Source organism: Crocodylus siamensis, chromosome 1 (assembly GCF_052110815.1).
Source record: "Crocodylus siamensis isolate JL-2025a chromosome 1, ASM5211081v1, whole genome shotgun sequence".
NCBI classification, from domain to species: Eukaryota; Metazoa; Chordata; order Crocodylia; family Crocodylidae; genus Crocodylus; species Crocodylus siamensis.
This window is the reverse complement of record NC_143395.1, coordinates 274,350,465-274,363,594: the sequence shown is the minus strand read 5'-3', so window position 1 is coordinate 274,363,594 and position 13,130 is coordinate 274,350,465. Positions and strand designations below refer to the sequence as shown.

General features: G+C 46.1%; 1 protein-coding gene across 7 annotated transcripts in view; it reads right to left on the bottom strand.

Annotated features, from left to right (window-relative positions):
- Nucleotides 1-10,141, bottom strand: part of SCML2 (Scm polycomb group protein like 2) — a 106,403-nt gene extending 96,262 nt beyond the window's left edge. For 4 of the 7 annotated variants that reach the window (XM_090062844.1, XM_090062869.1, XM_090062877.1 and 1 more), the window contains exon 1: nt 9,998-10,141. The gene's annotated coding sequence lies outside the window, so the exon portion shown is untranslated. Of the gene's footprint in view, nt 1-4,395; nt 4,504-9,997 lie in introns of all 7 variants that reach the window. The other 3 variants (XM_090062885.1, XM_090062852.1, XM_090062859.1) reach the window with 2 other exon arrangements.
- Nucleotides 10,142-13,130: the final 2,989 nt, after the last annotated feature.

Below are 13,130 nucleotides of genomic sequence, written 5' to 3'. Positions count from 1 at the left end.
TTTATCCCACCTCAAAACCTCACAGAACAGATACACAAGATCACAGCCCCAAAGAGCTGTGATGTGATAAAGATGATACTGTGTGTACATAGAAGGAGTAAACAAATATGGACAGAATCAGATGAGTAACATTAAGCACTGCTCATCTCATCTATACTTGCTAGGAAAGCAGGGTTACCTATTCTATAGTAACTGAAGTACCCCAAGATGATGTAGTATAGGTGTACCACTGAACTGTGCATCCGAGACTGGAATTTTTGAACAACAGCATCCATCAGGTCCTTTATCTCCATGTGCTCTCATGCCAGTGTATTAAGGCTGAAGCAACTGCATCCCACCCTCCCTTTCCTGACAACCTGGCTAGGGACAGAAGTTACATATAAACCAATGTAAATGATCAGAAACTGGTTTACACCTGTAACAACAAAAGTTCAGTGCACATAAACAAGTTTCAAAATGGCTGAAACTGGTTTAAGATAAACCTGGTTGAATGTAGTATCAGACTTAACTGATTGAGGTCAAACTGGGAACTTCTGTTCCAGACCCCTTCCTCATTCAAGTTTAATCAGAGTCCCCCAGCATGCTTTGCAGCCCTGGGCTGGGCTGGGCTGTCTGCTCCAGAGAGCAGGGCTGGCCCTGCCCCTCTGCTCTCTAGCCAAAGCAGGGGTGGGCAGCATGGCCCCCTGAGGCAAAGGGAGCAGGGAAGGAGTTTATTCCTCCTCCCTCCCCCTCCTGGGGACCCCAGTTGGGGCAGAGCAACCCCTGTCAGGGTCCTGGCTGTGCTCTCCTAAAGAGAGAAGGGAGGGAGGTGGGAATAACCCCCACCCCTTGGCCTCTTCGCCTCAGGGGGCCATACCAGCCAGCATCTGGTCATGCCCCTGCCACTGCAACAGTAAGCAGGGAGGAACCCTGACAGGGGCAGCAGCCCCAGTGATGTTGTCCCAGCCAGCACAAGCCTCTTCCTGGTAGGGGAGCTACACTACAAGTGGGAGTAGGGCAAGCAGAGCTGCAGCAGCGGTGGGACGAGAAGGGGTGGCTACCGGGGCTAAGCCAAATATTTAGGTGTCCATAGCCCCCCCAGCCTCTAGTTTATTCCCCTCTCAACATAGAGACCCCAGCCGGGGTCTGCTTGGCCAGGGGCAAGCAGCTGAGGGGATGGCCAGGGCTGGCAGACCTCAGCTGCAGTCCCACAGTAGGAGATGGAATGGATGGGGGAAATAAACCTCCTGCCTGTCCCCTTCATTTCAGGGGGTCATACTGGGCAGGAATCTGGCCAAACCCCCACCCCTGGAGCAGCAAGGAACTCTGACTGAGGCTGCCTGGCAGACCTCAGCTGGGGTCCCAGGAGTGGGGAGGGGAAGTGAGAGGGAACCTCCCCCCGCCCCCTTTGCCTTCATGGGTCATGCCAGGCTGGTCACCAAAAGGCTGGAGTCCCTGGAGGCAAGGGTGGGGGGTTTAAAATCCTCCCCAATCATACTCAGGCCTGCCTGGCTGCATCCGCTCCCTCAGTTCAGCTTGCCTCCAGTCCAGTCACTGTGGAAGGGAAGGGAGGGCTTGCTCTTGCCTGCAGTGGCTCAGGCAGAAGCCAAGGGGTGCATGTGGCTGCATTTCTGGAATCGAAAGTGAATGTCTGTTCACCCGCTTGCCAGTTCAACCTATGTGGGTTAGATTAACCTGCAAAGATTGAATCAATTCAGGCTCCAGCTTTCTGAATGTCTGTACTTAGCCCCCGAAGCCCATGATAGCTAAGAAACTGGTCCATGGGGATCTTAAAAGAAGGGATAGAGGGTAGGCTATGGAAGCCATAGTCATCACAGTATCTCAAAGAAATACAATAGGGTAAGTACTGTGTATCGCAATGATTTGATGCATAACAAATCTCAAGTACACCTTGAGAACTGGGGTGGAAATTTAGGTGAAGGTATGCTTCTCTGAAGCCAAAAGCTATGGGCCAGTCTCGAGCCTACAGAAACAGAATGGGAGGCAAAAAGTTACCAACTTGAATCTCAGAACATATGCATTTGTTCAATCTGTTTGGGTCTAAGATGGGATGAAAATCTCATTTCAGATAAGGAAATACTCAAAGTAAAGCCTCTTCTTTTCTGTTCCTGAGAAACTTCTTCTTGATTCTTGATGAGGCAACAGAACTACCATATCTGCTCACACATCACCCCCTCCCAAATAAAACATGCACCTTATTTTTGGGAAACAGATTATAAGGGGGGGGGTGGAGACTTTTCCAGAGCCGTGGCCAACTGTGTGACTGAGGACACAGGGAAGAGTGCCCAGGACACAGGGAAGTGTGGGGTCCTAGGAGACAGGCTGGATGAAGCTGGAGAAACTTCCTGGTATGGCAGAACAGCAACAAGGCTAGGCCCCAGACCCTTGTGAGGGCAGGAGCCAGACTGTTACTTCTTTACAGTAATTACTTTTTGATACAAATTCCTGAAAATAATAAAGTGTTGCTTCCACACCATGACTCCCATCAAGATACTACAGACTGCATGCAGCAGCTCACTCACCCTCAGCCAGGTCAGTGGCTCTTCAACAAAAAGCTACTGCCTCACCAGCAGCTGAGAAGTTAACTTTGGATTCTACCCTTCTATTTGCAGCCCCAGAGAGAAGCTGTAGGCATCTTGAGAGCCATGAGTCACAGCATCTGCTTGCTCTATTCTACACTGCTTCGATTCCAGCAAAGGAAAACTAGCTTCTCTGTAACAGACACACACCCGAGTTTTGGAAGACTGATTTTTGGGAAGAAAGGTACATGTGGTACGCAAGTAAATACAGTATTTCTTTCTGTGAGACTCTTGCTAGAAGGTACCCCCAGAGGGTAAATTTTGGGAGTGAGAGAAAGGATTGAGGGGAAGGGCATGGAGGTTAATGGGATAATCATGGAGGTTAATGGGATAATCATGCTCAACTATGTCCAATTCCCATTTATACCAAACAGAGCCCAGTGGGACAAGGTCTCCCAAAGATAAGGTTTCTGGCTCCTCACATTCCCATCAGCTCTGGTACAGGAGCATGGTAGTTAAGAGAGACAGGAGAAGATGGGATGTAGGGACAGCAGCAGATGAAGTGCCTTAATTTCAAACACAGGCATTCTGGCCGTCTGATGAGCCTACCGATGTTGAGGCTAATATTTGTAAGACTTTCTGTAAGAGGTCAGAGTCAAAGTCTGCAGCAACCTCCAGATAGAGCACTTGACCCTACCCTGGTCCTGAAGATATCTATTCTCCCAAATGGGAAATATTTCCATATTAGGTAATTATATTTGACAAGCAATGCCTGGTAGTTTGCCACATGTGGTTGCAAAAATACAGATGAGTAAGATTCCATCTCTAAAGATCCAGCCTTTCAAGATCTCTGATCGCAAGCATGACTTTTGAGATGTCCTACACCACTATGACTACCCAGAATCCTGAATTTGGTTAAGAACAGACATGACTGAAGTTTTCAAGGGGTACTCGATAGCACTTCACTCATTTAGAAGTGAGCTACAGTTTGTCAGTCTTTGGTTGGATCTAGTACGCCCTCATTCCTGGAGACAGCAATCCTGATTGTCAAACTGAGGTCAAATTGCTAACAAAAAATAAGCTATCAGAGAGGCTTCAAATTAAATCAGATGCCACAGAAATGGCAGCTATGGCTTTGTCAGGTAATGATGGCAACTTTTTCAATACAAGCAGGAGATGATTTTTTTTTTTGTATTACTCCCAGGTTTTCAGTGCTGATATGGCTCCATGTCCGTGATTTAAGTAATGAGAAAGCAGGATTCCTGCTTGCATCCTCTTTAAGACCTCTCAGAATAGGATCTAACATAGCTTGGTATGTGGATATTACCCATTTGCACTGGGTTGGCCCAATTCCTCATGTCTTTCAAGGTGACAATCTATATGTAGGGTCTAGGACAGCTCTCAAAAAATAAGGGAGAGGCATCCCTGCCAATGCTTGGGAGTAGCATGGAGTGAAAACAGCACTAACAAACACAAGTCTTCAAACTGCAGTACTGCAAGTTAATGTCTCAACTGAATCCTGTGCCTCTGTCTCACTCACTCCAATGACAGACATCCCAAGAGGAAATCTCAATCATTACATAATCAGAGCCACAAATAGCCCAGTGCTGGTTCGCTGAGCCACCTAAGTGGAGGACTTAAGTGATTCATTCTTGGAGAACTGATGACTGTTCTCTTCTTGCTGCTCTTAACAGTGTTTAGACTCCAACTAGCCCTGCCATTGGGCCAGTCCTAATGATACTATATGTGCCCAAGGCTCACAGATTGAATTAGTCAGTACTGGTGCTGAAGTACTGGTGCAATGTTGATACAGCAGTCCAAACTTCAGGGCAAAATCTGAGTTGCCTGGTCTCACTTTCAACAGCATTTTTCTCACCTGCCTTTCTGTTCATGGCAGTAATTCTCAGCCTTTTTTATACCCCAGGCACATCAGAATCAAGGCATCCTCACAAAAGTTAGTTCTTCACTTTCATTTGTTCTTTGCCTATGAAAAAATACAAAAGCAATTCTTCTATTGCAAGAACTCAGAACAGGTCAGACTGTTTTTGACACTATTGATCTAAAACAAATCCTTGAGGACTGGGTAGCTATATGGAAGTATAGCTAAGTCAAAAGCTATTGAAAGCTATTTGAAACCTCAGAGTTTGTTCTATGACTCATCACTGGTGTATGGTATCTGCTCAAAAAGACACTCCTTGAAGACAACCAGTTGATGCTTTAGAAGTGGTTTCAAGTGAAGCAGATCACTTGCTCAAGCAAGTACAATGGAGCCACGTGATCCCTGACCTGCAAATCTCCAAAAAGGACTGTATACTGCACTTTTATGACAGTTGTGGCACTCCCCCAGATAGAAGAGGTATTGGAGTCTGCCACAGTTTAAGCAGAATTTAAATCCTGAAGGCTTAGGGTCTTCAGTGTGATGGGTACATAACATTGCTCTCCATTGTAGAAGGAGATGGACAGAAGATTAGTGGGGTAGCTTTTTTTTTTTAATATAAACTCAGATTTGGAAGTATTGTTTTTTTTGCCCCAAATTTAGCCCAAGTGCAGTCTTGCTACCATGGAGGGAACTAATAAAGTGTTGCAGACGCTCCAACCCAATACCCACTCCGCTGGGAGCAAGAGACAGAACAGAATGCGATGTGAGACCATGGTAGGCTCTGCTATTCAAAACAAACATCCTGTATGAAGAAGGTGCATGTATATCTATGGCAGGAGTCATGCTGGAACCTACTTGAAAAAACAACTGGACTTTACTTTTTTGTTTTACTTTTCCATAGGCTTTGTAAGAAACAAAAAGAGGCGTTACACAAGCAGTCATCACAGTATATGAGACATGATTTAATTTAACTGCATACAAGGGATCCAAGGACCCTCATGCAGACAGCAGGATGTTTATGGCTTTCTTTTACCATCTTTCTTATCCTCCTGTCCGGAGGAAGACTAGGTCATCATCTTTTAAAATGAAAGAATAGGTTCCTCTGAATCATTTAACATCATGCTGGTGAGTTGATGTCCTCAGTCTTACACTAAAATACCACCAACATCTCCTTTGATACTAAGCAACAGCAAGAAGCAGTTTCCCATTAACCATACTCCGAACACTGCATTTATATCCAGTAAGTCCAGGACAGGAAACATCTACATGCTCACCGTAATGAACCACATCAGAAGAGACCCAGCTTAAAACAATGAGGCTGTTTTTTCCACTAAATCTTTTTAAGTAAAGAAGAAAATTTATCATATAAACATGTTTTTAAAAGGTAGATGATCACTCCAGACATCAAAGCCAGAGCTAAGCTTTGGTCATTTATACAGTTTCTTCTTGTACCAGCAATTTATCTTCCCCCCCGCCATAACTAAAAAAGAAGCATGTTTTGAAAAACTGAACTACTGCAGAGTATTCATTCCCAAATACACTGATATAGATGTATAAAAAAAGCCAAAAAATCTTCAGATTTGCAGCAAAGAGAATTAGATGACATAACGTTGGCTGGATTTTAAGTTAAAATGCTCATCAGACATTAGTTAAAAGAACTTCAGTTTAGTGATGATCTGAAACGGAAAAGTTAGCCTTGGTTTTACATCGCACTCTTCTTTGCGCCTTGCTTTTATTACTATAAAGCAGCAATTCTCAATCAGGGTGCCACGAAATCCTTCTAAGCGTTCTATGGAGTCCAGTGCAATTTTAATACCGTTAGTGGTGCAAACACCTACACGATTCAAAAGATAAACCCAGAGATTTAAAATAGATACCCATAGTGTCAAAAACATTCTAACCTCTTGTGGTCTGAACTCTCTGAAACAGAAGATGTGTTCTATTATGTATTATTTACCATTGTTGTAAAGCTTCCAATCAATAAAATACTGAAAACAAAGATCAGAAACTTGCTCTACACTCTTAGCATCTTTTTTCTTTATACCAACTCCATAGGGTACAGTAAATATTAAGTACTCTTTTTAAAAAAAATAGCTTTCCCCCTCCAAAAAAAACCAAGCAGTTTGACTGTACAAATAAGTTTTCTGAATGAACTGCCACAGAGTTCAGTGATCTGTAAACTACTGGTGGTCTGTGGAGCACTGGCTGGTAAAACAGAGAGTTGGCTGCCCACATGGTGTTGGCTCTTCTACTTATTTCCTGCTGCTCAACTGCTTGAAAACACAAACAGAAATTCAGTAAATGCCTTCTCACCATTACATTCCCATGTAAGCAATTTCTGTAGTTGCTACAGTGATATGAAGCAACTGGCTCGCAGAAAGCTTCCCCTGACATTTGCAAGCTATTAAGATTTGGTCCACACCATGACCGATTTTAAAAAGCCTTCAATTAATTTAAACCTGCAATGTTTTGGCAGACAAAAACAAATTAAAGAACCCATAGTCAGTTAAGGTTATACATCAAGTTTGTATGGAACAGCAGTTTATATTTGAAGTAAGTATATTTTGAAAGCCATCAGCCAATTTTAAAAATGCATGGGATTTTTAATTCTTTTGCTGATGACTTGTTAGGAGTCACTTGAAGGATTCACCTATCATGATTCACTCTGCATATTTTGAAATGAAGATGATTTTTTAACCTGAAATAGCTCACCAAAATACTGACATACCTGGACAAAAGCACTTCTTGCCTATAAAATATAATCTTTGGCTCTAAGGCTGTTTAATTATTTTTGTAGCCTTTTACAGTTGATTAATCAGAATGAGTAGGAAGTGACTGTAGGGAGAAGAAAGGTATTAACATATTTTAAACTGCAATAAGTAAGTACTTAGGAAAGAAACACACATGAGAGTGCTTTTTTATTCCTAAAGTTTAACTGAGCATGAAATTTAACTTTAATAAAATAAGGTTCCACTTAATTACTACAATGCTGCAATCTGTTCTGCAATTTGCCCTAACGACTAAAGACAGTACTGATGGGTAACGTGAAGAGAATTATTTTTATGAAGGCCGCAGTTGCTTTTTTCACACTTTGTCAAATTTGTACAAAGCAATCCAAAGGGGTATTAAATAACATAGCTCTAAAGAATAATCCACCATAATCCACTCTAACTCACTCAGCAATCATTTGTGTATGCCTTAAATTATTTTAAAGCCCATCTTTATGTGTGTTTTACCATAACATTCTTTTTAGACATAGAAAATGTTCCCTTTAGTCCCAAAGGTGATTTATTCTTTACTCTTTCTACTACAGTATGAAAAGTGATAGATTGACCAACTCCAAGCATGACAATGTGATCATTTTCTTAAAGCAAATCACTGCATTAGTAATCTTATGTTTATCACAATGTTTGGTAAACAGTCATATTAATTTTCACATTCATTTATGCAATACATAAATCATACAATCATAGAAAATTAGGGTTGTATTAGGGCCCTCAAGAGGTCATCTAGTCCACCCCCAAGTAAGTCATCCCAGCCAAAGCTTTGTCTATTTGAATCTTAAAAACCTCCAAGGCTGGAGATTCCACCACCTCTTTGGTAACCCGTTCCAGTGCTTCACTACCCTCCTAGTGAGAAAGTTTTCCCTAACATCCAACCTAAACTTCCCTTGCTGCAACCTGAGACCATTGCTCCTTGTTTGTCATCTGCCACCACTGAGAACAGTTTAGCTCCATCCTCTTTTGAACCCCACTTCAGGTAACTGAAGGCTGCTATTAAATCCCCTCTCCGTCTTCTCTTCTCCAGACTGAATAAGCTGTTTCCTGAGCCTCTTCTCACAAGACAGGTTCTGCAGCCCTCAAACCATTTTTGTTGCCCTCTGTTGGACTCCCTCCAATTCGTCCACATCCTTTTGTAGTGGGGGGCCCAAAACTGGACACAGCACTCCAGATTATATCTATAGATATAACATTTATATCAGCCAGTGACTTGGAAGTGTCAGCCGGTTTCCACTACTGCTGTTCAGCACCACTAAAAACCTCATTTTACTTCGAATCATAAAATGAAATTAATACTTGTAAATCTCTTGATCATCAATATTTCTATAGATCAGTAACGCTATCCATACCTATACATTGATAGGGATATTTACAAGTATTAATTCATCTTGTGTTATGGTCCGGAGTAAAATCAGACAGGTTTTCAGTGGCACTGAAAAGCAGTAGTGGAAACCAGGTGGCACTTCCAAAGCAGGGGCTGATCAGGGACAGCTTTCTATCCTAAACTCTTCTACAGCTCACACACTTCTGAGTGACTGGCTCTCCTACAGCTCAGGTTTTTTACTATGAGCGCTTGTGACCGCCTGCCTGCTTGCCTTCCTGCACAACGAACTCGGGAGCACCACCACAGAAAGCATGGCGCGGCCAAGGCCCCTCTCGAACAGAGGGGCATTGACTCACCCCTGGCTATGCAAACACATCAGAAGCACAAGGAAACCTTATTCCCTGCTCCTCTGGCCAAGACGGAGAGGGAATCCACCAAGCTTGAGCTGCCTGCCGAGAGAAGCCCACTCTCTCTCCTTTCCTCCCTCCCTCCCAGCCACAACCGCCACCAAAAGCTTGTGGCTGGAGCTGTGCCCAGGCAGGCGCAGAGACAGCCCTGAGGGAGGGCAAGGGTTGTGGGGGAAGAGGTGGGCATCCAGGCAAGAGGCAGTGCAGAGCCCAGCACCCCACTGGGGTTGCCCCAGTGCAGCATCCTGCAGCATCAAATATGCACCAAAGTGACCTCAAACTTGGGGCAAGGGAGGCAGGGGGATGGGGAGGGTTTTCCGCAACCATAACTGACCTCCACTTCAGCTCCTGCCTAGACAGAGCCGGGAGCCCTGAGCTGGCTGGGACCCTGCCTGGGGGGAAGGTTACACACACATTCACAAGTCACAGGATATCCACACATAACAAGCAATCACACACAGACCAACACACCGGCACAGAGTAACGGTCATAAACACACAGGCAACAAAGCCACCAACACAGACACAGTCATACACACAGGCACAACAGAGACATGCTGACAGTCATACAGTCACAGACTGTCACACACATACACATGCAACAGACACCCTAACACACTCACACAACAGATGGATACAGTCTCATGCACGAGCACGTGCACACAGTCACACACAAGGTCAGACAGTGACAGACACAGGGTCTTGCACACAACTCAGGCACAGTCACACACAGGCAAACATATGGTCAGTCACAAACACACATGCACATAGAACAGACGTACGCACATGAAAAGACACACGCACACCAAACACACGAGGTCCGACGGTGACAGACACAGGGTCTCGCGCACAACACAGGCACAGTCATGCAAACACCTGGTCACACAGTCGCACACACGCAGCGGGCACAGCCGTGCACACGGACACACCTCCGGCGGCCCCGGGCGGCCGCACCCCCAGCGCCGCGGCTGCCCCCCCCCAGAGCTTCCCCGCGCTGCCCGCAGCGCCCGGCAAGGCGGGGGGGGGGGGACGACACCAGCGGCGGCGGGGGGCGCGGGCGGGGCCGAGACCGGGGCGGGCGCCACTCACCGGAGCGGGCGGGGGTCTGTCAAGCTGCGCGCCGCCGCCGCCGCCGCCATGTTCCCGGGGCGCCGCGCATGCCCGGCAGCGGCCCTGGGGGCGCCCGCCCGCCGCCTCAGTGCCCCGCCCGGCCCGGCCCGGCACAGCACCGAGCCTGCCTGTGCCCCGCGCGGGGACAGGGATACACGCGCACAGTGAACAGGTCCACATGCACACACGCACCGCCCTGCGTCCGCACGTGAGCACCGCCGCCGAACACACGCGGACCGCTATTTTCTCACACACACATATACGGGTACCAGCCCCACATAAACCCACACACACCACCCTCCAGACATACACGTGAGCACCGCCGCCATACACACGCGGACCACCACACATACACACACGAGTACCAGCTCCACATACATAGGCACATGAAAACCACCACCTCACATGTACCACTCTCTATTCACACATACACAGGGAGTAACTGCTTCACAGAAACACACATGCACCACCCTTAATACATACACGTGAGCACCACTGCCATACGCACGCGTACCACCACACGTACCAGCTCCACACGCATAGACACATGAAAACCAACCCCCCATGTACCTCTATCTATTCACGCATACACACAAGAGTACCAGTTCCACAGAAACACACATCCACCACCCTGCAATGGGAGTCCATTCCTTTAGGCATTTTCTGGGGGGGAAAAAAAAAAAATCCTCCCTATATAGGATCACAGGAAAGTAAAGCTGCAAGAGACTTCAAAAGGTGATCTTGTTCAGTCCCCTGCTCAAGGCAGGATGGTCCATGACTTAAAACCATCGCTGCCACCCAGCCACATGTCTGTCTAACCTGGTCCTGAGCACTGTTCAGCATCTTCATCAGTGATTTGGACGAGGGGGTAAAAAGCACCCTGTTCAAATTTGCTGATGACACTAAGATGTGGGGGGAAGTGGGCACACTGGAAGGATGCAACAGGCTACAATCAGACCTAGACAGGTTACAAGGGTGGGCGGATGAGAATAGGATGGGTTTCAACACAGACAAGTGCAAGGTGATGCACTTCAGGAGGAACAACTGGCACCATACCTACAGGTTGGGGAACTCCCCTCTTGTCAGCACAAAGGCGGAAAAGGATCTTGGGGTCATCATTGACTCCAAGATGAACATGGGCCGGCAGTGTGGGGATGCAGTCAGGAAGGCCAACCGCACCTTGTCATGCATCCACAGATGCATCTCGAGCAGGTCCAAAGAGGTGATCCTCCCCCTCTATGCGGCACTGGTCAGGCCGCAGTTGGAGTACTGCGTCCAGTTCTGGGCGCCGCACTTCCAGACGGATGTTAACAGCATGGAGAGGGTCCAGAGGAGGGCAACTCACATGATCAGGGGACAACAGGGCAGGCCCTATGAGGAGAGGCTACGGGACCTGAACCTGTTCAGCCTCCACAAGAGGAGGCTGAGGGGAGATCTAGTGGCCTGTTATAAACTAGTCAGGAGGGATCAGCAGGCACTGGGGGAGTCCCTGTTCCCCCGAGCACTGCCAGGAGTGACCAGGAATAACGGTCACAAGCTGGCAGAGGGTAGGTTTAGGTTAGATATCAGGAGGCGCTACTTCACGGTCAGGGTGGCTAGGGTCTGGAACCAACTTCCAAGAGAAGCAGTGCAGGCTCCTACCCTGGGGGTGTTTAAGAGGAGGTTAGATGAACACCTTGCTGGGGTCGTTTGATCCCAGTATTCTTTCCTGCCATGGCAGGGGGTCGGACGAGATGATCTGCTCAGGTCCCTTCCGACCCTAGAAACTATGAAACTATTTCCAACTTCTCTGGGTAGCCTGTTCCAGTCCTTGAGCACCCTCCCAGTCAGAAAATTTCTTCTAATCTCCAACCTAAATTTCTTCTGCAGTTTAAAGTTGTTGCTCCTAGTCCTGTGCCCCCTGTGGCCTATCTCTACCTCTGTCCTCTCTTCAGGTATTTAAAGACTGTTATCATGTGTCCCCTGCAACCCACCAAGTCTTCTCTTCTCCAGACTAAATAACTCTAGTTCTTTCAGCCTTTCCTCTTAAATCTTGCTACCCAGGCCCCTAATCATATCTGTTGCTCTCCACTGGCCTTTCTGATCTGTCCACATTCCTCTTGAAGTGGGGAACCCAAAACTGAACACAGAGCTCCAGGTGAGGCCTCACTGGTGCGGAATAGAGCACAAGTGCAAGTGACGCTTCTGTTAATACCACCTAGTGTGCTGTTGGCCTTTTGGCAACAAGAGCATACTCTTGGCTCATACTCAGCCTATGCTCTACTATAACCCCCAGGTCCTTTTCTGCAGTACTGTAGTCTGTCCAGTCCTTCTAGTCTACTTGTGCATGCAGTTACTCCCTGTTGAATCTCGTCTGATTGAAGAGGGCTATTTTTCCAATCAAACCAGGTTATTCTGAATCCTAGTCCTACCCTCCAGAGTACCTGCAACCACCCACCCAACTTGGTATCATCTGCAGATTTACTAAGCATGCCCTTGATCCCATCATCCAAATCATTAATGAAGATAATAGAACAGAACCATATCCATAGGCATTCATATTCTATGTACACGTTAATAGCACGCATGTTATTAACTATTGTTTTTTAGCAGTGGTTTTCAACCTGTGGTTTGTGGATCCCTGGGGGTCTGCAGACTATGTCTAGTCCTCTAAGGGGTCTGCAAAAGGTAACTATGATCAATTAAAAGTATGTAAATACCCATACTAACAATTCAGCAGGTTCCATACTGCCATTCAAAATTTCCAAAGGGGTCTGCACCTTGGTTAAAATTTTTTAGGGGTCTGCAGATGAAAAAAAGGTGAAAACCACTGTTTTATAGCATTCTTTAAGGACTTTGGTAGTTAATTAGAATCACATAGAAGATGGACTCTTGCTACAAAATGTTACATTGTTATCTTATAGTTAACTTGGAAAAGCAAAAGGAAAAATGTAGTGGTCCAAACAATAAGGGACAACAGGAGACAGCACTACTACAAAAAGTTGACATATATCCATATATACATTATATATGGCAATTTTGTAATGTGTGTGTGTGTGTGTGTGTTGTATATATAACATATGGTGCATACATGTATGTGTCTATACAAGGGTATTTCAGAAAGTAGCAACAA